Source organism: Lissotriton vulgaris, chromosome 12 (assembly GCF_964263255.1).
Source record: "Lissotriton vulgaris chromosome 12, aLisVul1.2, whole genome shotgun sequence".
Classification (NCBI taxonomy): Eukaryota; Metazoa; Chordata; class Amphibia; order Caudata; family Salamandridae; genus Lissotriton; species Lissotriton vulgaris.
Window position 1 is genome coordinate 540266139 of NC_141700.1, and position 19861 is coordinate 540285999.

The following is a 19861-nucleotide window of genomic DNA, read 5'->3' on the forward strand; positions in this document are numbered from 1 at the left end:
AAGTGATCTACAGTCTTGGTGTCTGGGCCCCCATATTTATACTATTATTCTCTTTGTTCTCTGAAGGCAGAGAGGCCTGTACCTAGTCCAAACCAGTTCTGGGCTCATTCTGCCAGTGTACTCCTTCCTCCTTTGTCAGTGTGGGTCAGGGTCATCAGACGCACCACAGGAGGTGGAGCCAGCATTGTGGAAGGCAGGCCCAGACCTATTCAGATTCAGGCCCAGGTGCTACTTTTTTTTTTTTTTTTTTTTTTTTTTTAAATTTCTTATAGAGCGCTCGTATACCTGCGGTTTCTTGGCGCTATTACTGACAGGATCCTAGTTAAAAAGCTGGGGGAACCGGAGAGTTATTATTCGAAAGATTTCGTGAATAGGTAGGTCTTAAGTTGTTTACGGAAATGTGGGTAAAGAGAGATGGTGCGGAGTTCAAGGGGAAGGGAGTTCCAGAGGGTAGGGGCGAGGGTGGCAAATTTAGAGCCTCCCCACTTCTTTCTCCGGTAGCGTGGGATGGTGAGGAGGGACAGGGAGGACGAGCGAAGTTCCCTGGTGGGGACATAGGAGACAATCTCGGAGGAGATGAATTCAGGTGCGAGTCCGTGTCGGGCCCGGAAGGTGATGGAAGCAAGCTTGAATTCAATTCTGGCTCGCACAGGGAGCCAGTGAAGTGATTTCAGGAGCGGGGTAGAGTGGTGAAATTTGGGGAGTTTAAAAACCAGGCGGGCCGCCTGGTTTTGGATCTGTTGCAGGCGACGCAGACTGTAGGCGGGGATGCCGGCATACAGGGCGTTGCCGTAGTCCAGGCGGGATACCACCATGGCCAAGATGATGAGCTTTAGAGCAGAGAAAGTGAAGAAACGGGACACCCTACGTATAGTGCGTAGTGAAAGAAAGGAAGAAGATACCACAGAGCTAACCTGGGAGTGAAGGGTGAGTTGAGAATTAAGTTTTATGCCAAGTGTTTTAACTGAGGAAGCAGGGGTAGGAGGAGGGCCAAGAGAAGGGGGCCAGAAAAGAGGGGACCAGGGGCTGGATGAACCACCCGTCAACACTAACTCGGTTTTGTCGGGGTTGAGTTTAAGGTGGTTGTGGTTCATCCAGTCCCTGATGTGAAGCATAACAGATTGAAAGTTAAGAATAGAGGAAGGAGAAGACAGATTGAAGACAAGCTGGAGGTCGTCCGCATAATTAAATACGCCGACCTCCATCTGTTGAAGAGAGAAGATTAGGGGAGCAATGTACAGGTTAAACAAGAGAGGAGAGAGGGAGGAACCTTGGGGAACCCCGCACTGAACTTTCCGGAAGTCCGCCGTGAAGTCACCCAGTCGAACAGCCTGGGTGCGGTCGCTCAGGAAGGAGGACAACCAGACCAGGGCGGTCCCCCCGATCCCCGCCGCTCCGATACGGGAGAGGAGGATGGTATGATCCATTGTATCGAAGGCGGCTGAGAGATCGAGGAGCACAAGGGCCTGGTGCTGATTGGTGTCCATGACCTCCCTGAGGGTGTCCAGGACCGACAGGACAACGGACTCCGTAGAGTGTGCGGGCGGAAACTGGCTTGACGGGGGGCAAGGGCACCATGATTCTCCACAAAGGAGCTCAGAGCGCAGGTGACGTGGCGCTCGAGCACCTTGGCCAGGAATGGTAGGAGGGAGATAGGCCGGAAATTGGCGGGGACAGAGGGATCTGCCCCGGGTTTTTTTAAAATGGGCACAATTACGGCGGATTTCAAGGGTTTAGGGACGATGCCTTGAGCGAGAGAGCTGTTAAGAAGATGAAGGGGAGGGTCAGGACAGGAAACAAAAATATGGCGGAGAATGTGAGCGGGACAAGGGTCAAGAGGAGAGCCGGATTTGACCAGGGGAACCAAGGTGATCAGGCTCTCCCTAGTGATAGGGGGAAGTGAGGAAAGCTCGCCCTTAGGGGGGGGGCATTGGGGGTCGACAAAAGAGGAGGAGGGTGGCGGGATGTTAGCCTTGATGGTGATGATTTTGTGAATGAAATAGTTGTTGAGGGAAGAACAGAGTGCTTCGGAGGGGGCCGGCTTAAGAGTAGTTCTGTCCGAGAACGCTAGGTTGTGGACGATGGTGAATATCTCCTTGGACTGGTTTTCTGCGGCTAAGATTTTGGAGGAGAAGTAAGATGTTTTTGCCTCCAAGATGTCTTTTTTATACTGGCTCAGGATGTTAGTGTAGACCAGTTTCAGGGTGGGGCAGTAATTCCTTCTCCATGCCCGCTCCGCGCGGCGAACTGTTAATTTGGTGGTCTTAAGCTCTTCGGTGAACCACCGATTGGCGTCCTTGTCGCGTTTGGAGGTAATGCGCTTGAGCGGGGCAAAAGCGTTGCGTCCGTTGGAGAGCCACTGATCTATGGCGTCGACCTGGGAAAGAGTGGGAAGACCCTGTAAGGGGGGGAGGGACAAGGTAAGGAGGGAAGAGAGATTCTCCAGGTTAACACGACCCCATGATCGGACCCAGGTGTTTTTAGGCCGGGGGGGCTTAGCTGGAGGGTGGATAGGAAGAAGGAATGAGATTAGGTGGTGGTCCGACCAGGAGCAAGGGGTAATAGAGAGTGAATCCACAGGGCAGTTCAGGGACCAGATCTGATCGAGTATATGACCTTTGATGTGAGTGGGGGAGGAGACGTGGGGAGTGAAGTTGAGGGAGTGAAGCGTTTCGGAGAATTCCTTGGAGGATGGGCACTCCGCGGAATCGGAGGGCCAGAAATTAAAATCGCCAAGGAGCAGAATGGAAGAGTTGTTGATTGTGATGGTGGCCAAGACCTCCAAGAAATCGGGAAGAAACTGTGAGGGGGACTGAGGGGGACGGTAGGTGAGAAAGCAGGTCAGGGGGGGAGAGGTGGAAACTGTGCGGATCACCAGGAATTCAGTTGTCGCGATGTCGGGTAAAGATAGCATTTGGAAGGGGAGACTGGTGCGTGCGATGACCGCCACGCCACCCCCGGCCCTGCCGGAAGGGCGATCCGCCCTGAGGGCATAGTAGGTGGCCGGTAGGGTGGATAGTAGGGCAGGGAGGGAGTCATCGCAGAACCATGTCTCAGTCAAAAAGAGAAGGTCGGGAGCATGGAGATCCAGTAAAACTGAGAGTTCATGTGCATGGGCAACGGCAGACCGGGTGTTGAGATAAAAGGCTGTGAAGGCTTTGGGGGTTGATGGGGGGGCGGTGCTACGAGACCCGGAAGGGGTGTCGACTGTAGGGGAAGGACAGAGAGAGGAAGAAGCAGAAGAAAGACCAAGGGAGGAGATGCGAGAGCAGATAGAGTCCGAGATGGGCCAGGGGCCCTGGCAGCAGCGAAGTTGGTCGGGGGAATAGATGATACGCGGGGCAGAGTGACGAGCCCCTAGCCCCGGCCGGTCGCGGACGAGCGCAGACGAGCTTGCCTTAAGCGCGCCTTCGGCGCGCAATCGTCGCGCCCGCTGCGCTCGTCCGCTGCGCTTCCTGCCAAGACACATGATTTATGGAGAAGAATCAGGGAATCGGAGGGGGCGTGGCCAACCGAGGGGGCGTGTCTGGAGGCGCGCCTCGCCCTCGTGAATGGCGGCAAGAAGGAGGGGGTCGTTGCAGCGTGGAGCACTGTTTAGATGATGTCAGCAGAGGTAGGTAGAGAGCAAAGTTGTAAAAACACAGTATAACATTCAAGTTTTAAAAGGATTGCAGCTTCTAGCTCCCGGCTTTCCGCCTCAGGAGTCCGTTGTCAGTGCAGCGCCCAGCGTTTGGCGCGCACTATTTATAATGTGGCGAGTGGGCGTGGCCAACCGAGGGGGCGTGTCTGGAGGCGCGCCTCGCCCTCGTGAATGGCGGCAAGAAGGAGGGGGTCGTTGCAGCGTGGAGCGCTGTTTAGATGATGTCAGCAGAGGTAGGTAGAGAGCAAAGTTGTAAAAACACAGTATAACATTCAAGTTTAAAAAAAAGATTGCAGCTTCTAGCTCCCGGCTTTCCGCCTCAGGAGTCCGTTGTCAGTGCAGCGCCCAGCGTTTGGCGCGCACTATTTATAACGTGGCGAGGGGGCGTGGCCAACCGAGGGGGCGTGTCTGGAGGCGCGCCTCGCCCTCGTGAATGGCGGCAGGAAGGAGGGGGTCGTTGCAGCGTGGAGCGCTGTTTAGATGATGTCAGCAGAGGTAGGTAGAGAGCAAAGTTGTAAAAACACAGTATAACATTCAAGTTTTAAAAAAAGATTGCAGCTTCTAGCTCCCGGCTTTCCGCCTCAGGAGTCCGTTGTCAGTGCAGCGCCCAGCGTTTGGCGCGCACTATTTATAACGTGGCGAGGGGGCGTGGCCAACCGAGGGGGCGTGTCTGGAGGCGCGCCTCGCCCTCGTGAATGGCGGCAAGAAGGAGGGGGTCGTTGCAGCGTGGAGCGCTGTTTAGATGATGTCAGCAGAGGTAGGTAGAGAGCAAAGTTGTAAAAACACAGTATAACATTCAAGTTTTTAAAAAAAGATTGCAGATTCTAGCTCCCGGCTTTCCGCCTCAGGAGTCCGTTGTCAGTGCCCCCACCACTCTACATTCAGATAGGTCTATTCAGGCTTGTGCTGACTCACCCTGTCTCCTGGAGCCACCCCAGCCCCTGTCACTCACAAACCAGACATGGAATACACAAGCTAGCAGAGGCAGGCTTGGATGGTTAGGCAAGAAAATACCTACTTTCTAAAAGTGGTATCTTCAAACACAGAATGTTAAAACCAACTTCACTAAAATATGTATTTTATCATCCTGAGTTCAGGCATACTAAATTCGTTTTTCTACCATGTTCCCTGGGTCAGTTAGGATTGTAAGATGTTATAATCAAACTGCCTATTCTGGCCTATGGGGACAGGTAGCCTTGCAATAGTGAAAAACGAAATAGGCTGTAATTCACAATCAGGTCATGCCACACACATCAGGGCATGACTTACCTTTTACATACAATGTACCCTGCCCTAGGGCCTACCTTGGGGGTGTCTGGTATGTAGAAAAGGCAAGGTTTAGGGACTGGCAAGTGGGTGCCCTTGCCAAGTCGACATGGTAGTACTAGACTGCACACGAGCTCTGCAATGGCAGGCCTGAGACACAGTTTACAAGCTGCTTCTGTGGGCGCCACAACCAGTGCTGAAAGCCCACCAGCACTATTTGATTCACAGGCCCTGGGCACACATGGTGCACTATACTAAGGTCTAGCAGGTAAATCAAATAATCCAATCATGGAGTCACTAATCAATTACATCAATTTAATATAGGGAGCACTTGCACTGTGGCACTGGATGGCAGTGGCATAGTGCCCAAAGTGTGTATCCAGCAAAACATATTAAAAACAGAGGAGGCAATCAGTGGAAAATGGAAGGGAGACTCATGCCAGTGGTACCATGTCTAACACCATGGCACCCCTATTTGTACCCAGACCTATGCAAATCATTCTTGACCGTGCTCCCCATGGGAAAAGTCAAGCCTGTACTTCCAGGCCAGGTCCTTCCTAGACCGAAAAACAAGCATCCTGGGACCAGTTTGGGGTATTACCCCTCATCGTCCAGGCTAGTTTGAATCCAGTGGTATTGCAAGCACGGGACCGTTGTCAGGGCATACCCTTCCCACTTGGGGCAACTGTAACAACACAAAAAGATGATTTTCAGAATGCTGAACATTGTCAAACATTCACCCCCAGTCAAAGATCTGGCTTAAATACACAGTTTGTGTTGCTCACAATGCCACCCCAGTTTGGACCCAGCCATATGCAAATGAGTCTTGATCTTGCGCCCCATGGAAACAGTCGAGCCCGAACTGCCAGGATAGATCCTCTTTGGACCGGAAAACATGCATCCTGGGACCGGTTTTGGGGTATTACCCCTAATCATCCATGCTAGCTTGAATCCAGTGGCATACCTAGTACAGGAGCAGGCACAAGACTTATTTGCATATGGATGGTCATAACTGGAATGGCATGGTGAGTAAATAAACTGATGGATTTAGGCCCAGCTCTGTGACCGGAGGTGAATTTTTGACAATTTTCAGAATTCCAACAATCATCTTTTTGTGTTGCAATTTTTGCCGTAAGTGGGATTGGTGTGCTAAGATATGAGTTCCTTGCTCGATTACCACATCCTATTTTTTAGGGCAAAATTATGGCTTTCCTTTTTCTGATGACGATATAGGATGTTGGAGCAAAAACTAAAGAGGGCGGCCAGCCGATCAGGACAAACATAAACCAACGGCAGAAAGATGCAGGTGTAACCCTGTATATTGATTTTGTGGAAGATCTTTGGTCTCTCATGAAATGTCATGCTATGATCCTGCATCACTTCGGGTTATGACTTGTTTCTGTTTTCCCAGTCCCAACTTTTGACTTTGTTAAAATTTACTGGTGTGTACTTGCATTAAATATAAAATTTCCTAGCTATCATGAAGGAATGTTTCAATGCTATTAAAGACCTGGAGGTGAGAATTATGTATAAACCTTCTTTACTAATTCGCTACAGCAGCCATGAAAAAAATCCTACAAATCCTATCATTCCAAAAAATAATTCACTGTAGCACACAACATCAACCATTATAATACCCATAAAAGTATATAACGGTATCCCTTCAATCTATTCTCCAATTTTTGGAAAATAGATATAAGCTCATTCTGCAGTTCTTCTACGTATGTGGGACACTGCTTTTCCTCTTTAACTGTGAGAAAATCACAACAATTTGACTCCTCAATGCATACCAAGAGTAACATAGTTATCAATGTCTAACGATTTGAATAATAACATAATGTTTATTGCATAATATTTTTTTCGCACTGGTCACAATAAAGAAATCACTGAAAATGAATACTTACACCCAATGCAGCCCAGCTGGACCAAATTGCATAGTTGAGACTCCTCCCAATGTCTTGGGAAGATAATCCTTGCTTCCATGTCCTTAATAGAATTGGAACTTCCCTTCGCAATAGCTAGGAATTTTTTTATATTCTATGTCAGGACCAGTGGCACCAGCTACACTTATCCAAAACTTACATACAACCAACAAAGCCATTTATGCCATTAGTTTCAAATAAAACTTTTTGATTTTTTTTTAAATATTTCTTTTTTTATTGACAACACGAGAATCACAAAAGCGATCTTAATAACAAGTATAATAAAGAAAATATCAAAAGTAACTTTTTGAAAATGGAGTCTGAAGACCAGCCCACTGTTTTTACTATGTTCTCCAATCTAGCACTTAGGAGGTAGGTCTTAGATGACATGGTACTTCTGGTTGAATGAGCGCCAAATTGGTAAACTTCAATTCCTACCTCTTGTATCCCCCACCTACTCTATCTAGCCATAGTCGGTGTTGAGACCCCGTTGTTGGGTTTTGTAATAGAAATACAAAGTTGGTTGACCCCTCTGGGTCTGTGTTTTCCAGAAACATTCTTGTATTAATATAGACTTCTCTGGTCGCACAATTTTGGATTGTTTGGATAGGCTATCTGGGGTAAATGATCATTCCAACAAGTCCGGCGTCTGTACATGAGAAATCCTGTTAAATTAAATGAGACATAGAAGCATAGCCAGATTAGCAAAAACATTATTAGTGGAAAGATCGATGTTGTCTGGCCAGTGAACATAAACGCAAAAAACTTTGTTCACATCCCCAGTCTTTGTAAACTTGGGCCTGGGGGCTAGATAATTCAATCCTGCTCATTAGTTTGCACCGATAGGTGTGGGGGCCAACCAGATTGCTTGCCACAGGTATATGGCCAACTGAAATGAAATGGCAGACCTGAAAGAATTCAAGGTAAAATATGCTCTTCTAACTGCTGCCAGTTGAAAAAGAATTATTTTTTAAAATTTTTAATGAAATCAATATCAGACTCCATGGGATCCATGTCTCTCACCATACACCAACTACATCAAGCTGACCAGGCAGTTCTGTATCTCTTATGGGTTCCTGAGGCCCATGCCATGAAGAAGGAAGCTGTTGGAAAAATTCTGTACAGATTTCATATCTGCCGGAGATGTGCCAAGAAATGAGAATCAGAAGGTTGTTAAGGATCAAGGGACGTAACTCCCCTTCTGGACCCGAAGGATGTCCCAGTGATTGGGAAGCATGACTGGAAGATCACATGACACCTCCAGAAGTGAAGGAAAACATGCCTTAGTCCACCATATCAGATTCACTAAAAACATTCTATCCATTGTAGGCGGGCCCGAGTCACTACTCTGGTAGGCATGAGCGGATTTTGCGGATTGGCAATCCGCGAATTTGCGGATTTGCAAACTCGCAATCCGCAAAATCCGCGAATTCCCGCGAATTTGCGGATTTTTTTTTTTTTGTGTTCGCCCGTGTTTCTGCCAGTTCGCGAGGGTTTTTACAATTTCGCAATTTGCGAACTTACCTGTCGGGTCGCAAGTTTTGCGAACTTGTTGTTTCTACGTGTCCAACCTGTTTGGGACACTCTTCTTCATCACTGCCACTCTCTGTCACCACTGCCACTCTCTGACTACTCATGCCACCCTCTGGCCCACCCATGCCACCCTCTGTTTCATCACCACACCCTCTGGTTGTCCAGTGTACATTATTTTCGGCAAAGCAAAGCACACCTTCCCTGCCTCAAGTGACCTGAATTAATTTGGGGCTGATTAATGTGTCACAGAATATTTTTTTAGCTGGCACCTGCTTCCTTAGTGCGCCCTGATTAGTGATCTTTTGCACTTGCTAAGTGCTTTCATTGTTGCAAAATTAGTTACAACACCTGCCCTGCCCCAACTGACAATAATGAATTAGGGGCTGATTAATGGATTTTAACTTCCAGCCTGGCTCCTGCTTGTCTCCCTTAGCTGTAATTCAGGACCTTTGTGGCATATGTGTAACTATTCTGAGGTTCAGAGCAGGGTCACATAATAGTTGCAACTGGCAACTGAACTCTGGAGGGGCCCCTCAGGAAGCACTACAGGAAATGGCTACTAATGATGTGCCTGAACTTTTGAACCTGGTAAGTAGTTACTTTCAGTTTTGCTTAGATCGTATTTCTGCAATTTCGCACTTATTCGCGGGGCGCGAACTCACGCGAACAGTGCGAGCAGTGCGAGCAAAATCCGCTGCTCGCGGATTTGCGGATTTTGCAGGAAATTCGCAAATCTCGCGGATTGCGGATTTCCCGAAAATCCGCAAAATCCGCGAGCGGAACGGATTTTCCGCCCATGCCTACTCTGGTTGTCATTGCTAATAGTAGAAAAGCACAACTCAGTCCCTCACTCCAGTCCTGTAGGAAGGAATCCACCTAAACTGTTTTCTGGTGTCGTCTCCAAATGAAGAACTGAGGCACATGTGGGTTCAGCCTTGAGGCAAATAAATCTCTGATTGGAGGCCCTCATCTGTGACATATAAGGTGGAATACTCCTTAAAGGCTGAGCCAGGAATCGAGAATTCCAGACCATTATTTAGTTGGATTGTCCTGGCAAATAAATCGCTGTCACCGAAATTCCCTTCTCCAGGCAATAATGCTGGAAGTCCTTCACTAGTGTACCATTGTCTTCGATCTCGTATTTCCAATTTGTTGACATACTGCACCACTGTCTACCTTCAAAAGAATGCAACATTTATTTGACTTTGTTCTTTGCTAAGCTGTGAATGGTGAAGGACACCTTGAGCAGTTTCAACAACTTCATGTGAAGAGCCAGCTCTTCCTGGGACAATGTCCCCCTGTGGAGGTCCCCCACGCACCAAGCTCCACAGCCCCAGCAGCTAGCATCCAACTCTATATTCATGTTGAGAGCTGAACTAAAGATTGTGCCATCATTCCATGCTTTCATGTGGTTCAGACAACAAGTAATTTCTCTTCTGGCTTCCCTGTCCAGGTATTCTACTCTCAGTAGAAGACACCCTTCTGTAGATGCTTGATCTTCAGTCTATGCAGTGCCTTAGTGAAATGGGTCCTGGAACATTGCTTGTAATGATGAAAATGGAAATCCGACTCCTCTGGCGAGAGTTTGTATGGATATCCATTCTTTCTTGACTTCAATTTGTACTTCAGTTCCTTCTTGATATGACTTATCTTAATAAGAGTTAGTTCCAAGGTTGCTGTCTCAGTGTCTATTGTGAAATCTAGAAAGTTCATCCTGTTCTTTGGTTCTAGGTCTGACTTGTTCTGATTTATGAGGAAACCTTGGTCATCCAGAAGTGATATGGCTAGCCGAGCCTTGTTGTGGTGAATGTAGCTTCAGCACCGTTGGGTTCAGGTTTTCCGGGTAGAAAATCAATTTGCAGCAGCAGCGTATGTAACTAGGTCAATACTGTTTTTGGGAGCTTTGAAAAACACCATGGGCTGGAAGAGAGCCTGAAAGGAAGTACCTTTCTAAACAGAAAAAATGGCGCAATCTCCGATGCGGTGGGAAGATTGGAATCTTGACATAGGCGTCTTTTAAGTCTAGCTGAATCATCCAATCCCTTGTGTTTGGAAATACTCGACAGAGAGATAGCTTCTGCCTTGAAGTGTCTGTGAATTAGCAATCTATTGAATTCCTTCAGGTTGATCATAGGTCTTACTCGTTTGTCCCTTTTCTTTCTAACATCAAAAATATTCCATACTAATGCTCTCAGCTGGAGAAAGGATCTCTTTATCACCCCTTTGTTTTCTAGATGTTGCACTTCCTAATATAATATAGTTCTGACCTCTTCTAAGAACACTATGGGAGAGGACATTACTGTTTGTCTCAGAGGTCCCCAAGGATTCTATCCTGATCCCCTGCACTGTTTATTGGCCCCATGGATCCGAGGAAATCTCTCCCATTTGTGTAAACACTCTGTTGTCCTACCCCCAAGTTATACTAGGAAAGAACACTTAATACTCACCTGTGATATTGGAGGCCATTCTGCTGCCACATCTCTGTGTGCACCCTGGGTAATCTGTTCTTCAAGGGATAAATAGAGAGTATTATCTCTGGTCGGTCTAATCTGATCGTTTTGGACCTTGGTTTTCTCCGGAATTTTGGTTGTAGAAGCAGCCGGGATGAGGGCCCCCTTCCATGCCCAGCCTACCTTAAAACATTTTGGGGAAAAAACCTTTTCAAGGAGGATTGTGCTTTGTCCAATGTCGTAAAGGCCTGGACAAGTGGAGAAGCGTGGCTCAATGGTTAGAGTGGCAGACCATGATGCAGAGGTCTGGCTCGGGACCAGGGTTCAATTCCCGCCTTGGCGGCTCTTGGACTCAATTTCCCCGGACCTGATAATTCTCGCCTCGGTGCCTAGTCTAATCATGGGTCCCACTCTGTGACTCTGGGCAGTAGCTTGCTTAGTCTCCACAATGGCCCCAGCAGCGCTGTGGATGCCTGGCTTCACCTTGGGGGTGCCCAGGAGTGGACATTTCACAGGAAAGCCAGGATGGGTTCCACAGCGGTATGAATACAGCGCTACGAGGCCTCCGGGTAGAAGTGCGCTCTATAAATACTCTACATTTACATTTACAAACTAAGCGAGTCCTTCACAAACACTTCTCTTCCTCCAATGAGACCAAATCCCACAGTTTTGGATCCAACCTGAGTAATATGAAGCATCTGCTCTCTGTAGAAAGGAAACCGCTGGTGTTGCAGGACATGCAAATTGTTCATTGTGGCAAACTGAGAGAGTCACTAGGTTTATCTTTTCACCTGACCTTTTGACTTCTTCTGAAATCTCCACAATCTTAGTGAGGGTCCCAGTTATGTCTGGTAGTTTGTCCTGGCATGGTCACCAGGACCTAGCAATGCCCTGCTTGGGGTCACTTTGCCTAGAAGTTGACATCTAATGTGTCAGTAACCTTGTCCTCTATGGAGGGCCATGGGAAATCCACCTGTAATCAGTTTTTTACCTTTTTGTCCATGGTTTGCCTCAACCTCTGTTTCAGGAAGTGATCTACTCTGGGTGTAAGTTCACATTCTGAAGAGCAAGTTTGCCTGATGTTCTGTGGATAAATGATCCCAGTCTTTGGGGGAGGGGGTGGGGGTTGCCCGCTCGACTTTGAGCTTTTTCCTGCCCCCCCCTCCCCCACCTGAGGAATGCCAATCTCTTGATCTCATAGGCTTTTTCCTCTGATGTGGGGACATCCATATCCTTTTGCTCTTGGTTGGGCTGTAGGCTATCCAGTCCTCTGAGACTTGCCCCTTCCCCAGAAAGGTCTATATGAAATGTCTGAAGTATGTTTCCCAGTTTCACAAATGATTCTGCCAGGTCACTGGGCCCTTTAAAGCCTGGCTCCCAACTGGGGGCCCCATAGGCATTCAAACAATATGTATACGCAAGACCACTCAGTGAGCCCTTTGGAGTCATGATGAGAGTGACTTGCTTCTGCAATGCCTTGGACATTGCTGTCGCCACAAATTTAGAATCTGCCATGTCCATCATGGATACCAACTCTGGACCCATCCTGTAAGACACCCCAGGATCTAATGTATTCATGGTCGACAGTCATTTCTGATCAGTAATCTGTTGTTATTTATAATGCAGGTAAGGAAAACTTTACACTAACTAACTACTCCCCAAATAGTTTGATAGAAAGTAACTAACTCAATGGTGCACAAAACCTGGAGTTTCACATCAAATTTGTAAGTGGAGCTTGTAGAGCGCATAAACCACCCTAAACACTGCCTGAGATTCGAAGAGTTCACTATTCACAAAATGGCCGACGCAACCTCTTCAGGCAGGACCAGTCGCTCTGTTAACAGTGTGCCTCAATTATTGAAATAAAGAAGGCTGCAGGCATGCACTGTAACTGAGAAAGATACTTGGTTCCTGCTGCCTCAGGATCTCTTGTCCCGCTCCACAACTCCTGCTGACCTTGTCTCCCCCTGTTCAATCTGAACGGGGTGTTGGCATTGTGGCAGTACCGGAGCAGCCTCACTTGGCTCATGTAAAGGCGTAGGAAAGGATCTTGTATCGATTGAATTTAGAGGCAGATTTACAAGCCCCTTGCGTCACTTTTGCGTCATTTGTAACATGGGAAAAGTGATGCAAAATTGGCACAAGGGGCTTGTAAATCTGCCCCTTAGTGTTTACAATCACAATGTGTATTATATATTACAAATTACAATTTAGTTTGAAAATAATGAGAAGTGACATCTTTGGCTGCCTTAAGCAACAAAGAAAGAAGATGACAGATTCAAGGTATGCTATTGTATCTACGCTGCCAAATACCATGGATCAGGGGCTAATTGAACGCATTTCAGTGTCACCACACTGAAATGTAAAATCATGCACATCAAACTCCTTGGTCTGCTCCTTATTGTTGGATGCGCTTTCAGCCTGCTGGGATTAGCACAAGGGTAACAGGATAGAGGTGAGCGTGCCCTGGATATGGCACAGTCAGGGGTAGTCTTAGTAGCCCATCAGCACGTGCATGTGTTCTTACAAAGGGAGGCTAAAACTGTTCATGTGATTTACAATGGGAGTTGAACCATGGTTGAGAAAAGGCAGGAATACTCTCACTTGAGAACGGTAACTGTCACTGAGCACCATGAGGCACCAAGAAAGTCTCCTCCCGAGAGTCCCAATATGTACAGTACTCACTGCTTTCCTGACTACTTTGGCTGCTTTGTGTGCCAGAGTCAGGGGCCTGTCTCATGGTGTGCTGGTCACTATCAGGCACTTTAGAATCCATGTGAGTCCACTGCACTTCCTCAGGTGTAAACCTAAACTGGTTGTATGACACAACCACGCATGCCTAAACCATGCACGCCTTAACCATGCGGTCTTTACAACCACTGTGTCTTTACCATGCATGCCTTTACAACAAATGTTGTTGTAAAGGCATGATTGGTAAAGGTATATGCAAGGTAAAGTTCCCACCCCAGCACCCCCCGCCTTGAGCCCTAAAATGTGGCCCTCCTATGTTGTAATCTACCCACCTCAACCCTATTAACTACACTGACCCCCTACCCTGAATCCTAAAATCCCCCCTAGTACAAAAAAGCAATCCCGACCCCAACACCCCAACCGTGGATCCTAAAAACGGCTCCTAGCCCTGAAACTGTCCCTTTCCCCCTGTCCTGAGCCCTAAAATTCACCCCAGCCCAAAAAACGATCACAACCCCAGCACCCCACCCTGTGCCATAAAAACTGCCTCTTCCCTCCCTTCCATGAGCCCTAAACGTCGGCCCCCTGCCCTAAACACTACCCTGACCCCAGCCCCCGCCCTGAGCCCTAAAACCAATCCGTACCTCTAAAACGTACCCTCATCTCCCCCACTCATTCCTCCAGACCCAGCCCAACTTACCAAGCCGCATCCCGGTCCTTCGTCCTGCCGCGATCCTCCCCACCCATCCGCTCAGTCAGCTAGAACACTGACTGCCTTAACAACGCATATGCCTACGGTCCTATCAATTTAAAGTATTATATGCTGATGACGTGGCTGTGGTCACGCCGAATCCAGCGGTAGCAATGCCAGCAATCGAACAATTGGCCACAACTTTTGGTAGGACATCTGGCTATAAGTTGAATTCTGCCAAGACTCAGTTACTAAGTATAAATATTCCGAATTTTACTGATCCAAGGCTTTGTCAAGAAGTTGTATACTTGGGGGTTAAATTACGAACATGCATAACCACTCTAGTTAAAGCAAACTGGGATCAGCTATTGGTCGGTGCAAAGAAACAACTAGACCGTGCCGAATGTTTACATCTCTACCTAGTGGGGCGATGTAACCTATTAAAAATGTTGATACTTCCTCAAATTCTATATTTTTTCCGCTCTATACGCTTGGAGGTTCCTAAAGCCAGCTTGGCACAACTACAAGCAACCTGTATGAGTTTTATGTGGTCAGGGCAAAAAGCACGACGGGCCAGGCATTTTATGATACTCCCAAAAGAGCTAGGAGGATTTTCGGTACCAGACTTTCTATTATATTATTATGCATGTAGGCTACAAGGGATGGGCATTTTGCTGACAGGAGCAGCACAGGAGCAGTTGGCAAAGCGTCCCTCGATATATCAAATGCTACTGGGTGTGAAAGCAAAAAACTCCTTATTTCTCTATCTCGAATGGAGTTATTACAAGAGAACACGGTTTAAGACTTTAGAAGCGGCGTATAAGGTGTGGCGAGTAGTTAGAGATATGTTTGGTTTTGAGAAAATGTCATATTACACACCGTTGGTATCGCCAATATTTCTACCAGTTGACCTATGGGATAGAGTAGTGTATAATTGGAGGGGGAAAGTAATAAGAGTGGTGGGCGATTTGTATTCTGATGGTTTTTTAAAATCTTTTGAACAGTTACGGATACAATATCAGCTCCCAAGAGAGAATTTCTCTAAATATCTATAGCATAGGGAATTTTTAGAGAATAGTGGTATCTACTTCCAACTAAACACCCTGATCGAAGCTAATACAAAAAGTGCAAAGATTGGTATTTTATATAACTTGATGTTAAATACAAAAGCTAATGATATTGAACAGCAGAATCTTAAATGGGGGATTAAATTAGACAGACAAGATATTCAAATTGAAATTTCTTTGGGTATGGCGAAAGACTTATTTCTATCTGCAAAGCTCTTTGCCCAACATTTTAAATCACTCTTTAATCTATATTATACACCTGATAAGGTGTCTAAATGGTCTGAGGATGCGATAGGGAAATGCTTTCGGTGTGGTCACATTTCGGCAAATGATGTACATATCTTTTTTACGTGCCCATCATTGGCTCCGCTACTATTGCAGATAGAAAAATGTCTATCAGAAATTGTAGGTAACCAAATCCAATTATCTGCTACACAGATTTTTGGGGGGGTAGAAATGGGATCAAAGGATACCGGAATTGCGAAGCAGCATGCTAAACTAATATTTGTAGCAACCTCCGTGTACAGACTTTGCATTGCTTTGTATTGGCTAAAACAGGAACCACTCTCATTTGTGGAATAGCGGTCTAGATTCTTTGTAACTCATAATATGGAATATAGTTCGTATGCGCTCAAGGGCACACGTAAAAAGAAACTTGGAGAACAAATATGGGGCTTAGTCACACAGTATCTGGACTCATAAAATAGGCTTATATCTTCCTATTAGTGCCTGCTAGTAGAATGTTTGAATTCTTATTATTCAATAGACTAATATGTTTAGTTTTATCCATTGCTTCTTTTTTTCCCTCTTCTCCTTATTTCTTTTTGGATTGCTCATAACATTGTTTGTAAATTCCGTTTGGTATAAAATGCTTTGTTTTTATTTGTGCAATATGCTAATATGTTATAACCTATTAAGTAATAATCTGTATTGTATCAGAACGACTCTTACCAACCGATTCATGTATTCATAAAAAATAAATAATTTTTTTTTTAAAACAACGCATATGCCTGGTTAAGGCGTATGCATGGTTAAGGCAAGTGATGTTCCGCTGGCAGGGAAACGGCATGCATGCTTAAGGCCATGTTGTAAAGGCTGTTTCCGACCTAAACTTAGAAGTTCTCAATAATTTAGTTGTCTCACTCTTCGCACAGGCAGCTAAGGGCAGGCTTGTCATAATCCATCCTGTACCATCAGTTTTGAACAGAACATGACACATGTAAAAAAAAGAATTACCATGGAAATTGAGGAAAGCATGTTTTAATTGATTGCATACGTGTCAGCCTGTGGTAGTGTGCTCCAGAAAATGGAGAAATGAACAGTGAGATATGAACATTCAATACATTTCTTTTGTGTTGTGCAAGTAACACAGTACTAACGGCCACATGCATCAAAGTTAGCATTTGCGATTTCTTAATTGCGAAAATTAAGGAATCGCAATTAAGAAATCGCAAATTGCTATGCATCAAAAAATCGCATTTTCATTTGCGATTTCTAAAAATTCCTTAATTGCGATTCCCAATTTGCGAATCGCAATTAAGGAATCCCGTCCCATTGATTCCTATGGGCCAAGAGGCCCATAGGAATGAATGGGAAGGCATTCACAAATTGCGATTAGCATTTTGCAAATCGCAATTTGTGAATGCATTTTCAAAGGGTGCAAAGGGGGTTCCAAAGGACCCCCCCCCCTGCACCCCTGAAATGTAACTTTAAGTGCAAGTTTCACACACACATGTCCCAAGGACATGTGTGTGTGTAACATGAAACTTTCAAAAATGCATTTTTGTGCATTTTTGAAAGGTTTCGCAAATTAGCATGGAGGTCAACTTCATGCTAATTTACCCCTTCCTATTTGCGAATTCGCAAATTAAAAATGTTCATGCATTGCATTTAAGAAATCTCAAATTTCGATTTCTTAAATGCAATCGCAATGTTAGAAATCGCAACATGGTTGCGATTCCTAAAATTGCGAAAAGCATGATGCATCCCAAATTTGAGAATTGCATTCGCAAACGGCCGAAAATTGCGATTCGCACCGTTTGCAAATGCAATTCTCAATGATGCATGTGGGTATAAGTGTACTCAGTGCCTTTAAGTACAGAAAAGTGTTGCCTTTTGGCTTGTGGATTATGAAAAGACGAGGAATTCAATTTAGTACAGGGAGGGTTTCATTATTTTTTATCTCAAAAAGTGGTTTGCTGTGCTTTTTCATCTTTACCTGTGCTTCAGCAGTTAGTTGCTCTGGTGCATGAACCAATGTATTCCTCTCGCCTTTGAATATAGGGAGCAAACAACTTCACCATACATGCCGGCAGACCCGATTCAGGTGAGAGATATAGGACCAGATGTAGGTGGCTAATGCCGAAATTCGATACATTTCTGCGTTACCGACCAGTATTTGGCTGAGTGCAATGTAGGTGACTTTAAACTTACATGCAAAATAAGGAATCGCAAAATAGCGATTCCTTATTTTGCTCTTGCATTTAAGAAACCGGAAATACCGATTCCTTAAATGCAATGTACGCAGCACTAAAAACAGTGCACTTCAGACTTAAGGAATCGCTATTTACCACTAACTTCAAGTTGGTGGTAAGTAGCGATTTCCTTACAAAAAACCCTTTTTTGCTTTTTGAAATGTGTCATGTGGCACACATCCATGCCCTTAGGGCATGTATGTGCGCCAAATTGCACACATGCACCATTCAGGGGTGCAACAGGGTGTCCTTTGGACACGCTGGCACCTTTGAAATAACTCCCGCTATTAGCGATCCGGTAATACCAAATCGCTAATAGTGAATCTCTTCCCATTCATTCCTATGGGCCGCCTAGCCCATAGGAATGAATGGCTAGGTATTCCTTAATAACGAATCTCAATTACCGATTCGTTATTAAGGAATGTTAAGGAATTGCTAATATTTTAGTGATTACTACCTATATTCCATTTAGCGAGTCCTTAATAGCGATTCAGTAAAAATCGCTATTAAGGACTCGCTAAATGGAAGTTACCTACATCTGGCCCATAGTGTCTGGAGATTATGCATGCTACGACGCATGCGGTTCTGGGTTGACTCTAAACTGGAATTACGTAATCTGCTAGGAGGTATTAACGTATGGTTATAAAAGTTATGACACAATGCTTGCAGAGGGTGATTGTATGTTCAAGAAAAAATATATGTATATTGTAGAGCTCTGTGTGTGGCATACTTCAATTGCTTGCTCAGAAGCTGGGGAGGACGCTACAACTGGTGACGAGTATGGGATACATGCACCAAAGAAACAAAGTCTGTGGGTGGTGTATGTTGAGTCAAAGCCCTGCTCTAGCTCATACAGGGCCATCGAAGAAGTTGAAGGCCCTACAGAGAAACACATTCGAAAAGCGTGCCAGAACCCACTGGTATGGTCAAAAAAAAGAAGAGAGATTGCACCATGCCATAACACAGAACCATCAGCTATACAAAGCAAACACTAAAAGCAGTTACAACAGGGTACAAAAGCAGAAACTTACCGTCTGAACTGTGGCGATGTATTCGTAGTGATGAAAAGTAGTCAGCGGGGTTTTGATCTTTCCCCGGCTTGTGAGTGAGTTTAGAATGAATTTACATGTCTAACTTGATTGTTTACTCCATGACTGAAACATTGGAACTCAATGATGATCTTTGATCAAACTGTATGATTTTAATAAACCATTTTATAAATGTAAACTTCCCACCAAATTTGATTTCACCCTAGACCTATTTCCTCTTAAACCCATAATTTAGAATTCAGAGAGAAACTAGTTACTAACTCTAGAGTTGCCTGGGTTGTTGGGCATTATACACATGCTTTCTATTACAGTGAGGACAGACTGGTATTTGGAAAAACACAAAAGAAACATGACAAGGCCCTTACACAAGTGTACCAATTATTTGCGGATGCAAATCTCAATTTGAATGTGATAAAGAGTGAGTTTCACAAAACCAAACAAATTCTTTGGGCACATATTCTCTGATGGGTTAATGGCTCCAGACCTGGATAAAGTGTGAGCATTGTCATCTATTTGCCCCACAAAATATGCAACCATGCTGTGATCCTTCTTAGGCATGGCTAGTTATTGTTCAAGATACATTTGTGAGTTTGCTACTGTGAGTGAGACCTAACAAAGCAAAATGTCCCATTCCAGTGGTCTCCTGAAAGAATCAATGACATAAACAGGTGATTAAATATGCAACTGAAATGGCCTACTTTGACCCTAAGTTACATACTAAGACCACAGTAGATGAAAGCCCGGAGGGACAGGGGCAATCCTTGCTCAACAAAATGGTCATCCGAATGCCCGGAGACACATTGTAACCTATACCAGTATTTTTTTTCTTCTGAGTTTTATATTGCATGAACTTGACCTGAAGGTATCAAGAATCAGAGCGCTTTACATGAGCACCAGTTGCGTTACAAAAGGACACATTCATTTTTGTCCAGAATCACAGGAAGCTGGGCGTTGTTACGGTGACTCCAACCAAGTTCCTCAGATTTGAGGTCGACTGCCCTAGCTGTTAGGCCACAACCTCTCCCCTACCAGTAGAAACTTGTCTGAAACTGAACGTGCCTACTATCAGCTGGAGAAG